We start from the raw sequence: 15,350 nt of genomic DNA on the forward strand, positions 1-15,350 counted from the left end.
TAGGTGACTCATAACAACCCTATGAACAAAAGTCCTCAACACTTGTGTGACTTTCATCCTTTCTCCAGGTTCGTAGGGTTTCCAGAGGCAAGCTATTATGGAAGTGGATGCCACTCCTACTTCCAAGCTTGTTTTAATCGGGGAGCCCCACCAAACTGTTGAAGGTGATAAGAAGATTAGTATCAGACTGTGAAGAACCTCTAAAGTGTATGCTTTGGGAGATGGGGAATTATTGAATGTTCTTGGGGGAATATATGGCCAGAGCTGTGCTTCAGAGAGAGGGGTGTGTGTAGAGGGACTCAAGCAACTTCAAGGAAGGACCACGGGATTCTAGGAAGGGAGTGTATTAGCTGATCAGAGCAGAGATTCAAGAAGACAGCAGAAATAGAAGAGCAAATAGAAAAGCAGGAGCCTTGGAAATAAAAAGTTTCGAGAAGAATTTTTGGTGACAGTGAAAGAAATCTACCTTTCATTTTCATTAGGACCAAAGGACATCAGATAATAACTAAATTAAAACAGAAAGTTCACCAAGTTCAGGCAGCACTAATGCTAATCAACGTATATAGATCCCATGGAAAGCTAAAGTTCTGATTCAACTCAATCTGGGAGCACTGGGCATATGAAACTTCAATTCTTTCCATAGACTTCCTCCCTGAAAATTTCAGATAGGAAACTGATTTGGGGAATGAAAAAATAAAAAGAGTTTCCTGTTTCACAAAATACCAAATATAAAAGCTCTTGTAAATGTGATCATGGTGATCATTCCTGAAAGGAAATGTAGAATTAAGACAATTACTACCACCCAGCACAAAAATAAGTTGTAAAACAACTTATTTATAGTTACAGGCATAATTTTTCACTGAAGTGAGCCAGCCTTTCTCTTATTGTTTTGCTATCTTGGAAAAGAGACAGATTTAAGTAGGTAAGACAAAAGACTGCAATTCTACAAGCATGTTAGTTTCTAGTCCAAGACAGCTGTTGGATGATATCACCCAATGTGGAAACAGCCATGCATGGAGGGAATTAGCAGATGAAAAGCAAGCACACTCAATAAGAGGTGTGTAACTATGCTTTCCAAATGTGTAAGCATGCTTTCTCAGTCTTTTTCAATTCTCCTTAGAGATAGACACACCTACAAGTGAAGTTACATATGTGGATGTTTATATAAAGTATAAAGGACACACAAAAAAGAGTCCAAGACATGAAAAAAATGGTGGAGGAAGATAAACATTTCAAGATTCAGATCATGTTGCCGCGCGAATCCAGAGAGACTCTAAGGAAATAGCTAGAAGGGCTATTCAACTCTCAGCTTCCTTCCAAGAAAGAAAGGGTTTTCTCTGAGCAAAGGAAGGGCCAAGAAAATGCCAGTTTGTGTCTCACTAGCATCTCTGTTAAATTTGAATGTGGACTTTAGGAATGTGAACTTTTGACTATGATGAACAGAGTCAGCCTTAGGGTTTGACGTCAGGTTGTTCAGAAGGACTGAGGAAATCTGAGAGGAGATCAAATTAGACACTCACTAATTAGAAAATACACTGACACCAGAGACTCACTTGGACTGAGCGGAGAGGCCAACCTTTCCATGGTACCTGAGGTGAACTCAGAAAAACTGAAATCCTACAATCACATTTGGAAATGATTTCACTGGAAACAGACAGAGACAGCAAATGCTGGAGGGAGAAAGGGAGGACAAAAGGTAAACCTGAGTAAGATGCTGTAATCGAGAAGATCTGTCTGGAACAAAGGGAAGAAGAAGATTCCTTCTAACTTCTCTAACGCAGACAAAACAACCTTCAAAGACTATCTTCCGACTTGGGCACAGTTGTTCAAAATAGCCACCAATGCATTATACATATTTCAACTTTTCTTTCTGGCTTTATAATTTTCATACAGTCAGCTTCCTGTGAACTTAAGTAATGAATGTAAACTGATGCTCCTTTGAGGGTTGTAAAGACAATTTAAGAACAAGTCATTTTGGAGTACCAAACCTCACAGCCGGAGATAATTTCCATTACATAATGCTCTTACCTCTAAAGCATTCATTGTTTCACTCTTACCCAATTGTGTCATTATTTCACTTATCTCATTGGGAAAACAATTGTTTAAAAATGAAATACAAACGATGAAAGAGTCTGCTACTTATCCTCGTTAGGATAATAGCATCCCTCCCCGTCTCCTGGCCCCAGAAGGATTGGGCTCATGTGGGTGATGAATTGCCCTCAACATTCTGACAGTCCCAGAGAGCAGAATGAGAGTAAAAATAACTAGCTGATTACCAATAGGGAGCAAATTGGACACTTGAGAATTCAGTGGCTAGAATGACAAATGAGAAAATGAAAATCCTCATCAAGGGACTAGACTTTCTGATTAGTCTGAGTGCTGATGACCGCTTTCCCTGCCTTTTCCTTCCCTGCTGTGTGATGACTTACATCTGATTGGACATCGTTTTGTATTTGGGGAAGTCATTTCTAAAAGGGTGTTTGGAAGACTTTGAAGTACTTAATTATAACCAGGAGGCACTGAGGGCTGAACGGTGAAATGGAAGATGCTCTGAGTTGGCCTTGTGGAATGTTCATTTATAGAAGGAGCCTATGTCTGCTTGGTTTGGTCTGGTTTTTCATTCCATCACCCCATAAGGCAGCCTTCCAAAGTCTCCTGGACTCTGGAAGAAAATAAAAATGGAAGGCGTATACTTGGCCAAGAGATTCAAGGCAGACTCAAGAGTTTCAACATGTGGGTAGACTGGGTTTTCTTTTAGTAGTCAACTGCTAAAAATAGAAACAATTTGGGAATCCTTTGAAAGGAGGCCATTTTCTCTAGTCCTCATTTGGACAAGCTCATTTAGATGTGAGAGGGGTAGTTTCGTGAAATTGAACCATGTTGGCTAGCCATCCTTGAAAAGCTCATATATAAAAAGGATGCTATGGTATATGTCCCTTTCCAAGAACTGATCCCTCCTTGCAACATGCCCAAAGTGTGTCAGATGGAGTTTCAAAATTCTCGCCTCCATGGAACAGCCTGGTTTTACCCTCTCCAGGACAGACCTGTTTGTTCTCTTAATAGTTCATGGTATATTTAATACTCTTTTCCAGCACCACAGCTCAAAGGCATCATAACAACAACATGTCATATGTGCATGAAGAGATAAGTAAACTAGGACCAGGAACCATTAGGCCCCAAGGTGACATAGCCATGTAAGTGGTAGAGATTAGGAGAGGCATGAGAGACTTGAAAGTATCCAGGCAGGTTAGGCTCCAGAAGAAAGGGCTTGGGCTTTGACAGATAGGTAGACAGTAGTACTGGTTTCTGTTCCTTTCTTTTTAATAAATCTGGTGCAAAGTAAGTAGATGAATTGTTCTCAAATGGGATTGGAGTCTAAGAGTCTGGAGAGAAGAAGCTAGGCCTAAGTCTCCCCTGCATCCATGGTGGGCCTTCCACACCAGGTTTTGACATAGTCTTTGGTCTTTCAAGCTGTGGAGAAGTATTAAGGGGCCAAGCAGAGTTAAAAAGTTTTCAGGGATTTTTTTTTTACCTTTCTCTCAGGAAAATGTAAATGCAGACAATATTTTCTGTGACATTACCAACAGGTTAAGACCAGCATTTTTATTTCCCTTAGGCCACTGGCACTAGTGCTATGCAATTAAAAAACAACAACAAAACTGCACAGTCCAGCTTAACATACAGCCAAACACACAAATATTGTTGAATGGATGAATGAGAGTGAAGTTATTTAATCTAGAGAGCTGTTGTTCCCGAGTCCAGATAATGAATGAAGTAAACTTGGACATATTACTTCAGTTTCTTGGATATGTGTTTCCTCATGTGGAAAAGCACAGCTGATTTTAGTGAGTGGACTTGACCTATTAGATGTTTCTCCTGTGAGTGTTTTGAGAGAGAGACGTCATCCAGCTAGTGTTGAACTCTCAGTGGTCTGTGATTCAAGGAGAGGTTAAGAACCTCTGGTCTTCGTCTCTTTTAAGCTATAGGGATCTGTGATTCTGACAGTCCAAGGATAATATTCTCTTCTGGAAGGACAATTGGAGCATCTGACACTACAGCTCTGCCAATTTTGTCACCTTGTAGGAGGTCCGTGGATAATTGGCTTGACTGAAATGAGAAGAAAGGGATGTTATTCCTCCCGATCAAACCAACCTCAGAGTCATCTGCAATTTAAGGAGCACAAGTGATTTAATCAGCATGCTGAGGTGTAATTGACCATCAAAAGAAACAATCACTGCAAAACACTTGCTACCATCAGAGCATGACAGAAACGACATGTAACCTCCAACATAGTCAATTCTTCAGCTGCTTTTTTTCTATTTCTATGTGCTTTCTAAATTGGCCTTATCCACAGTGGTCTGTCTCAGAAGGTTACTGGAAAGAATAACGTAAATTGTAGGGGGAAGTCGTTGAGGAACGGGATTTATTTCTGTTCTTGAGGCTGTTCTTCACAGCATTATGTAGTAATGTATTTGATGAATAGACATACTCAGTAGTCACTCTGTTTGGGGACTTGGCAATATGATATGATGCTGACTAGTTGAAACAGAAGCAGTTAAAGAAAATGTTAACATTGCTCAGAAGTTATTATCGGTGGAAAACCTCAGCCTGGAAAGCCAATTTTGGCGATTTATAAGGAGGCAGAACTTTTATTAATGATCTTGGCTTAATGTATTAATGAATAGTGAGCTAATGGATAAAGGACTTACAATGTAATAAGGAAAACTCAAGAAAAGATTAGGCTCCAATCAAAATAAATTATGTTTTTAGATTGAGTTTTATAAAATCAAGTTTGTTTCCCTTTATTTATACCAGAAAGAATTGCATTGTAATAAGCTGATTCATATCATGGAGAATAAAAAGAATGGGTATTATATTTTAATGTAGTATTAATAAACCACCAATGTCATAGCTCATGAAGTAACCACATACAGACAAGAATAGACATTCTTGGTGAGAAAAGAATCTTGTCTATAAATATCAGTAAATTAATTTTCGCTTCTGAATATTGCCTGTTGTATTTAATGGAAAAGTTGATTAGCACTATTGAATAAATTCTAAGATAGCAATATTATTAATAAGAGGAATGACATTTGGTAAGATTATATTTTTTCTGAATTCTTTCTCCTTCCCAATTTCTTCTGCTTTAAGTACTGTGGGAGCTCTGGTGGCCTAGTGGGTAAGGAGTTTTGCTGTCAACCCAAAGACAAGTAGCGAAAATCCAACAGCTGCACCAAGGGAGAAAGATGGGCAATTTCATCCAGTGTGGAGTAATTTCCTCCAGTGTTTTCAGCCTCTGAAAACTTTCTGGATGGTCAGCTATGCGTCAGTTCTGACTCAACAGCAATGATTTGAACTGAGATTCTGGGTTTAGGAGTAAATGGTACTCCTAAACTTTAACAATACAACTCTAACTGAAAAAGGTAATACTCTCTAGAAAAGTATGTTCTTGGTTGGCATTGTTATTGTTAGGTGCTGTTGAGGGGGTTACAACTCCCAGTGACCCAATGTGCAACAGAATTAAACCCGGCCAGGATCACCTGCTGTTCTCACCATCTCTGCTGTGCTTAAGATCATTGTTGTTGTTGTTAAATGATGTCGAGTCGTAGATGACTCATAGAGATCCCATGAATAAAAGACCTGGACACTTGTATAACTTTCATCATTTCTCCATGTTCATAGTTTCCAGAGGCAAGATATTTCTTAAAGTGGATGCCACTCCTGCTTCCAAGCTTGTTTTAATCAGGAATCTCCACCAAACACTGTCCACCTTGGGTAACCATTATCACATTTGACACATAAGAGCTCTAATTTACTTCATTTAAGAATTGTGTCTACTGTCAAGAACATTCTTTAATTATCTACTATTCTAAACTTGTCTCTATCTTAATAGTTTATTTCTTCAGCAAAATTTTATACTTATGTCATTTTCTTTCTTTTACTGCTAATTCTTTTTCTATGTGCATGTGCATATATTTTCAGTATATTGACAGTTGACTTCTCCTGAATCATTCAAACTGTATTCAAACATGGTACACAGACTGACAAGAGAGTGTGGTGCACGGAATATCAGTGCTGATGTGAGGTGAATCTTGACTGAAAGTAAAGAACACCAGAAAATTGTTAATTTGTGTTTAATTGATTATTCAAAGGCATTTGACTGTGTGTGGGTCATAAGAAGTTGTAGCTAGCATTGTGAAGAGTGTGAATCCCAAACTACTTAATTGTGCTTATGTATAGACCAAGAAGGAGCTATCTGAACAGAACAAGGCAACATTGTACAGTTTAACATCAGGAAATATGCACTGCAGGGATATGTCTTTCCCCCATACCTATTCACTCTATCTGTATGCTGAGCAAATTATTCAGGAAGCTTGACTATATGAAGAAGAATATGGCATCGGGACTGGAGGAAGACTTATCAATAACTTGTGTGGGTAGATAGCTAACCTTGTTTGCTGAAAATGAAGAATACTTGGAGCACTTAATGCAGAATATCAAAGAGTACAACCTTCAATATCGGTTACATCTCAGTATCAAGAAAGCAAAAATTCTCGCTAATGGAACAACTGGCTACATCATGATAGATGGAGAAAACTGCAATTGTCAATGATTTGATTTTACTTGGATTCACAATCAACATCAACAAATAAAATATATGTTGCATTGGGAAAATTTGCTGTCAAGGACCTCTCCAAAGTTCTAAAAAGTAGGAATGCAAGTTTAAAGACTAACGTGTGCCAGCTCCAAGCTGTGGTCTTTTTAATTGCTTTCCATGTGCTTGAACAATGACTAACGGAGAGTGAAGAAGAATTGATGCTTTTGAAATGGGTTGTTTGCAAAGAGTATTGAATATACCTTCAATTAGAAGCACAAACAAATCTGTCCTGAAGAAAATGTATCCAGAATGTTCCTTTGAGGCAAGGATGGTAAAGTTCTGTTTCATCTACTTTAGGCATATTTTCTCGAGGAACAAGTCCTTGCACAGGGACATTGTGTAGAGAAAGGTAGAGGATTGGAGAAAGCAAGGAAGACCCCAGTGGGCTTGAGCATGTCAGGAATCACGAGGATGGTGCAGGATAGGACAAGTTCACATCTTCAAGAGCTGTAGTCAACGAGATGTCATCTATCAGCAACAATAATATACTTTGTCGTGTATCATAGAGTCAGAACCAACTCATGGCTGACCTTCCAGCAGATTTTCAGAGGAGTAACAGCATGGGAGGAGATTGCCTATCCTTCTCCTGCAGAGTAGCTGGCAGATTCAAATTGTACAACTTTGGGATTGCAGCTCAGATTCTTACCACTAGGCCACCAGGGCTCCCTACAGATGCATGTGTGTGTGTGTGTAACATATATGAAGAGCTCCGATGGCCTAGTAGCAAGAAGCTGTGCTGCAATCCTGAAGGCTCATGGTTTGAGGCCACCGCCTGCTCCTCAGGAGAAGAATGGGCAATCTCCCTTGTGATTAACTGCCTCTAAAAACTTACCAGAGGTTCAGCTATGAATGGGTTCCAACTATATGATACAAACAACAACATATCCTCTATCTACATATATATGTGTGTATTATATATAAAGTAGTTGCTGCAGAAGGTCAAGGACTGCAGCCATCAATATAGATTGAAGCTCAACATCAAGGAAACAGAGATTCTCACCACTGGGTCAATTGCGGCAACATCATGATAGATGGAAAAGAGATTGAGATTGTTGACAGCTTCAGTTTGCTTGGCTCCACAATCAACACTCTTGGTTCCAGCAGCCAGGAAATAAAAAGATAAATTACATTGGGAAGGTCTTCTGTCAGAGATTTCTCCAGAGTACTGAAGAGCAATGATATCAGTCTGGAGACTAAGGTTCACCTGATACAGGCCATAGTTTTCACAATTACTTGGTAGGCATCAGAAATCTGGACAATGACTAGGTATGATAGAAAGAATTGATACCTTTGAGCTATGGTGCTGGAGAAGTTTTCAATATAACATGATTGCTAGGAGAACAAACAGGTTAGTCATAGAGCAGGTAAAACCAGGCTACTCCTTGCACTCAAAGATTCTGAAGCTTTGGGCATGTTATAAAGAGGGACCAGTCCTTGGAGAGGGACATCATACTTGGGAAGGTGGAGGGACAGTTCAAGAGAGGAAGACCCTAAATGAGATGGATTGATTCAGTGACTGGAGTTATGGGGGTAGGTCTGTCAGAGACAATAAGGTTGGCTCAGCTTAAAGCAAGGTTCAGAACTGCTGTACATAGGGTTGTACAGCACATAACAACAACAACAAATACCACCAATACCACCAACTATACAACTACAGTTATCTTACGCTGAGCATCCGAATCCTTCTGAATATAGTAATCTCATTGGAATATCTCAAATTGGAAAAGGAAATAAAACATATGTATTAACTCTGGAGCCCAAGATGATACTACAACATGCCACATGTTCTAAGTAACAAAATGTTTAGTTTAATTCTTTTCATATTGAGTAGTAGTAAGAAGCATCCAGTAAAAGCTTCTTGACCAAGGCAAGATGAAAATTGGCTGAAATTATAGTCTCTCTGCATTTTTAAGCTGCATGGAACTCTACTGCATACCCTCAGTGGTGTGCCTATGGTTTCCCAAACTGCCTGCTCTTTTCATATCATTGTCTGTGTTCTGAGAAGCATGAGCTTAGTAGGTTTATTGTGCTTTTGAAGTGTTATTCTAAAGGCAATTTCCATACAAAATAGCTCTGAAAAATAAAAATTAAAAACCACAAAATATAGCAATCTGATTTTACTGGAGTAGAACCTGGGTAGCACTGGCATTGCATTATCATCATAGTGAACAAACGCAAGAAAGAAATGTGGAGAGAGTTATGAAGGCCATAAAGTAGGCTTATCTCTGTTGAATTCTCATTGACTCACTTAGGATGGGAGAGTCTGGCTACAGACAGTTTATGGAAATTTTTTAAAAAACAACAAAGATATATAAAGGCATTTATTAAGTACTTTTACCTATAGTTGTACTATGCTTATAATCGAGCTCTGGCCTAGAGGTAAGTTCAAATCCACCAGCTGTGCCATGGGAGAAGGATGGGCAATCTCCTCTCATGTGATTAACTACCTCTGAAAACCCACTGTAGCGTCACCTATGGGTTGATTCTGACTTGGCAATACACAACAATATGCTTGTGTAATAGGAGTTTTGGTGGTCTAGTGGTAAGAAACTGCACTGCACTCCCAAACATACTCTGTTTGAATCTATCAGCTGCTCCACAGAAGGACAGGCAATCTTCTCCCATGTGATTTATTGACTCTGAAAACTCTCTGGAAGATCACCTATAGGTCAATTCTGACTTGATAGTCATCAGCAACAACAACAACGTGCTTACAAAACATGCAGTGGGTGTCTGTTTCATTTTTCTGGGTTCAATGAAAGCACTATCATCTGCACAACCAATTTATGCTTGGACTTAATTCTATGGTAGATGCAAATGAATCCTGTGTTCCTGGGAAAGGCTACTGAACACATTGGACTTGACAGATGAGTCTTCCTTGCAATGTAAAACATAACCAGATATTTTCACTGAAGCATCCAAAATCTTCTCTCTGCCTGTGGATCTAACTTCACACTGCAGAGATGTTACATCTCCAGGGTATGTTGAGTTTACGATGCACCATGGGCTCTCCAGCATCGGAAAAGAATGTCTCTGGTTTTCAGTCTCATGTACATAAAATGTTGGCTAACACAAAGAGATTCTATGCTCCTCGTTCATTCTTTATAATTATGCCTTCCTCAGAGTGTGAGTCTTTCTCTCCATTTCTTTATCTTCAGAAGGAAATTAACTAGCTCAATCTCAAGAAAAGATTCTCTCCACTGGGCCGATTGGTAGCATCGTGATGGATGGTGAAGAGACTGAGATTGTAAAACAACTTTAATTGCTTGGTTCCACAGTCAACACTCTTGGCATCAGCAGTCAGGGAACGAAAAGATGTATTGCATTGGGAAAATCTGCTGTCAAAGACCTCTTCAAAGTACTCAAGAGCAATGATGTCAGTCTGGAGATTGAGGAGCTCCTGATGCAGGTCATGGTCTTTGCAATCACTTGCTGTGCATCAGAGAGCTGGACAATGACTAGGAATGATAGAAGGAGAGTTTTTGTCTTTGAGCTGTGGTGCTGAAGAAGAGTATTGAATATACCATGGATTGCTAGGAGAACAAAAAAGTTCAACCTAAAGAGGGTGAGACCAGGTTGCTCCTTGAAGGCAAGGATTCTGAAGTTTCATCTGGCATACTTTGGACATGTTGCAAGATGGGACCAGTCCTTGGAGAAGGATGTCATGCTTGAGAGGCTGGAGGGATAGTGCAGGAGAGGAAGACCCTGGATGAGATGGATTGATTCAGTCATGAGGGTAATGGAGGTAGGATAGAGTAGGGTTTAGGGTTGTTGTACATAGGTTCGCTATGAGTCACCAGGATGTCATGCTTGAGAGGCTGGAGGGATAGTGCAGGAGAGGAAGACCCTGGATGAGATGGATTGATTCAGTCATGAGGGTAATGGAGGTAGGACAGAGTAGGGTTTAGGGTTGTTGTACATAGGTTCGCTATGAGTCACAGGTGACTCAATGGCATGTAACAACAACAACATACACAAATACACAGCTTATGTAGGGTTAACTAAAAAAAAACACAAAAAACCACAGCCTTTAAATCTTGCAACATTCTACTACAGTTTCAAGCAAGCTGACCCTTAACGTACTAAATATAAATCTCCCAAAACAGTGATAAATTCTTAGTGAGTACAAGAAGAAAAGGAAAAGTAAGACAATGCATTTATATCAGCTGTGATGGCAGTGGTGGTGATGTGTGTATGTTTTATGTAGAGAGAAAATAGTGATTTTTTTTTAGTTTCAGCTTTTCTATATACTATGTTTTTACTTTGTGGAAATTACAGTTCATGTCTTTCATTTCCCCATTTGTCCTATGTTGTTGCTGTTATGTGCTATAAAGTCATTTGTAACTCATAGCGACCCATGTAAAATCGCCCTGAAACCTGCTCTATCCTGAGCCAACCTTATTGTCTCTGACACACCTACCCTCATGATCCCAGTCACTGAATCAATCCATCTCATCAAGGGTCTTCCTCTCCTGCACTGTCCCTCCATCCTTCCAAGCATGATGACCCTCTCCAGGGACTGGTCCCTCCTTGCAACGTGCCCAAAATATGTCAAATGAAGCCTCAGAACCCTTGCCTGGGAGCAGCATGATTTCACACTCTCCAGGACAAACCTCTTTATTGTCTTAGCAGTCCATGGTATATTCAATACTTTTCTCCAGCACCACAACTCAAAGGCATCAATTCCCTTTCTATTATCCCTATTCACTGTGCAGCTTTCTGACACACATAGTAAGCAATTGCAAAGACTATGACCTGGATAAGGTGCACCTTAGTCTCCAGACTGATGTCATTGATCTTCAATACTCTGGAGAGATCTCTACCAGTAGAGTTTCCCAATGCAATTAGTCTTTTGATTTCCTGGCTGCTGGTACCAAGAGTATTGATTGTGGAGCCAAACAAACTAAAGTTGTTAACAATCTCAGTCTCTTCACCATCTATCATAATGCTACCAATTACCTCAGAATTGTTTGTTTTCCTGATGTTGACTTCAATCCATGTTGATAGCTGTAGTCCTTGACCTTCAGCAGCAAGCACTTCAGGTCCTCCTTCATTTCCGCAAGCAGGGTTGTGTCATCTGCATAATGCAGGTTGTTGATGAGTCTTCCTCCAATCCTGATGCCACATACCTCCTCATAGAGCCCAGTGTCGCGGATGATCTGTTATGTATATATATTGAAAAGGTATGGAGATAGGACACATCCCTGGCATACACCCTTCCTAATTTTAAGCCAGGCAGTGTTTCCTTGCTCTGTTCTGATGGCTGCCTCCTGGCCTGCCTATGTATAGGTTTTGCATAAGCATGATCAAGTGTTCTAGGATTCACATTCTTCTCAAAGTTACACAGTTTGTTGTGGTCCACACAGTCAAATGCCTTTCCATAGTTAATAAAACAGACATTCTTCAGGTACTCCCTGCTTTCAGCCAAGATCCATCTATTATTATCTATAATAGCTCTAATAACATGGCCTCATCTAAACCCAGCCTGCATATCTGTCAGTTCTCTGTTGATGTACTGTTCCAGTCATTTTTTTTGAAATATAATTTTCAGGAGAATCTTGCTTACGTGTTATAGTAATGATATTGTTCAATCATTTCTGCACTCTGTTGGGTCACCTTTTTTTGGAATGGGAACAAATATAGACCTCTTCTAGTCAGTTGGCCAGGTGGTTGTCGTCCAGATTTCTTGGCACCAGAGCAGCATCTGAATGTTGAACTATGCCAATTAGTATGCTGTCAAATCCTGGGGCCTTTTTTTAAACCAATTATTTCAGAGCAGATTGAACTTCTTCTTTCATCACCACAGGCTCTTGCTGTCAAATAGGAAAGGTAAATAAGTGATAGGGGAAATTCAAGCTGATACTGAAGAATTCTAATGTGTATTTACACCATGGAATGACCTGTAAAATCCTGGAAAAAGTTGCAACTTGGAAATCTCCTTTTCAAGATTCTTTCTCTCTATTTTACCTTTAAATTTGAGACTTCCAAAATTCCACATAAAGCCTCTCTTCTAGTACTTTTTTCCTAGAACTAGCTTTCTCCCTGGGTGGTCTCTTCCTAGTTCCTCTTTTAAAGCCGATCTTGCTAGAACTGTCTCTGTTTAGTTAGGACTGCAATTTGTATTGCATACCTTGATTCATACTTCCTTTCAACATGTTTAAAACATTTTAAATCTACACAGTGTCTCCTGTAGATATGATATACTTAGATCGTGTTCACTTCATATTAACTCAATCCGATAATCTCTATCTTCTTATTAGATCATTTATTAATGTTATTTTGACATGGTTGTCATTATAGATTGACGTGTCTGTCCCAAAATATGTGTTTTATAAATCTTAACTCCTACACTTACAATTATAATCTCATTTTGGAGAGATTGTCTTTGTTATATTAATGAAAAAGTATTAGTATTGTAATAAGAGACATTAAACAAGCAAGTGAGGAGGTAGAAAGAGGGAGAGAGATGCCAAATTTCATGATGATTGCCCACTTCATGGGTCTAGGCTACCTTCCTGCAGAGTCAACAGAAAACAAAGCCTCCTCAAGCTGGCATCCAGACTTCTCGACTCCTAAACTATGAGAAAAGAAATTTCTGTTTGTTAAAGTCACTCACTTCTGTTATTTCCGTTATGCCAGCACTGATCAACCAAGAGTAAGATCTATATCTGCCACTTTGCTTTCCCCCCCATCTGTCCCCTACCCTCTACACATAGGTACATCTCCCTGTCTCTCTGCTACTGTCTCTAATGAGCGCAGTAGATGTTTTCTAATATAATGTCTTTAATAATTTTAAATTTAATTTAAAATTCTTTTCTTAGCAGTTGTCCTTGGAGTTTATGCTATACATTTTAACTTACTGAAATCTACTTATTTAAACTAATTCATTTCAAACAAATACAGAAATTTCATGCAATATAAACCTATTTCATACTCCTTCCCCTCTCCACAATATTTTAACTCTAGATGTATTAGAAACTGAATAAAATATAGTTGTCATTGTTATATTACATATTTCCATAAATTTTAAGGAAGTTGAGTAAAAGATAGTAAATGTATAATTATAGAGTATATTACAGTAATAATCTTCTTTTTACTATTTCTGAGTCACTTCATGTTTTCTTAAGGATTTGACTTACTATCTAGTGTCTTTTCCTTACTAAATACATGTTTGCTCCTGTGCACCTCTTTGCATTGTTATATTAAAATATTTACATTTTATACTCTTTTGAGTTTTGTAGACCCAAACTACTACAACATCAGATAGTAATTGAAAAATATAAATAAAATATGTACTTAGCACTGGTGGACTAGTGAGTAATGAGTTTTGTTGACAATCCAAAAGCAGTTAGTTTGAGCACATTAGCTATTCCATGAGAAAATGATGTGCAGTCTCCTCCATGTGATTTAAATCCTCTGAAAAGCCACTAGAGAGTTAGCCGTGAGTTAGTTCCAACTCAAGGCCTGTGAGTTAGTTGGCTTTAGTCTATGCTTTAAGTCTAATAATGCAACTATATGTGTAGTTTTGTTTCATACATTAACTTTTTAAAAAGCACCTATCCCTTCCCCCAACTTAATACAAATTTACTTTTTAAGTTAATTAAAAGGGGGGGGAATATAATACTTTTAAACTGTAGGTGTTCATTGAAATGAAAAAGAAATTAAAATATATTTTTAAAAAGCTACTGATAATATAACTAATAATGTAATTAAAAGTGGAAAGATTTTACAAAAACAATAAAAGGGGGAAAAGGGGGTGAATAAATATGCATATATTGCCTTTGATAATTACCTTTGTTGTTGTGCCAGTAGCTGACCCTCAAGTGGATTTTCAGAGGCAGTAAGTCACATGGGAGAAGATTGCTCATCCTATCCTGGAGCAGCTAGTGGATTCGAACCTTATACCTTTGGGGTTGCAGCACAGTTTCTTACCAGTAAGTAGGCCACCAGAGTTACCTAAGGACACTTAAAAAGAAAGTGTATGTGTTTAAATTACTGTCAGACTTTATTTGTTTGGCCTATGAAAATTCCCTTTAATATTTTTTTAATTGAAAAATATTTATATTGATTTGCATAAAAATGTATATGTATTGTGCTTTACACTTTCCTTCATTCACATATAATAGTTCTTCATACAATAGTTCCCATATATCTTGTTTTATAAAATTAAATACCATTGATCTATACCCACTAAATTTTGCAACTCCATGATTACCTTTCTGCCTACCCTCAGCTCCTCTTCTCCCTCACCATCCACCCTTAGACTTTCATATACATTTGTTTAGTTATCCTTCTATTCTTACAATAATGGTCTTATTTATAAAAGACAGTGGTATTTGTCCTTATGAAGCTGATTTAGTTCCCTCAGCACGATGTGCTACAGTTTTCCCATGTTATGGAATATTTTTCAAAATCATTGCTCCTAAGTGCTACATAGTATTCCATCACATGAATGTATCAAAAATTCTCAATCTATTAATATGCTATTGAACATTTGGGCTATTTCCATGTTCTTGCAATTGTTAATAATGCTGCTATGAATACTGGTGTACAAATCTCTGAGTCTTAATAAAAGTTCCTTGGGGTATATTCCTAGCAGTGAAATAGTTGAAGCATATGGAATTTCTATGTTCAACTTTTAAAAAAAATTAATTTTAATGAAAGTTTATAGAGATTTTGTATTTCCATTCAT

At 38.4% G+C, this 15,350-nt stretch overlaps 1 pseudogene; it reads right to left on the reverse strand.

Moving 5' to 3' along the window:
* The window catches only part of LOC102868414, a 96,936-nt pseudogene that overhangs the window by 29,666 nt on the left and 51,920 nt on the right, over window positions 1-15,350 (reverse strand).

The sequence above is a fragment of the Elephantulus edwardii genome, unplaced genomic scaffold (assembly GCF_000299155.1).
Source record: "Elephantulus edwardii isolate Elephantulus edwardi_28Jun2011 unplaced genomic scaffold, EleEdw1.0 scaffold00132, whole genome shotgun sequence".
NCBI classification, from domain to species: Eukaryota; Metazoa; Chordata; class Mammalia; order Macroscelidea; family Macroscelididae; genus Elephantulus; species Elephantulus edwardii.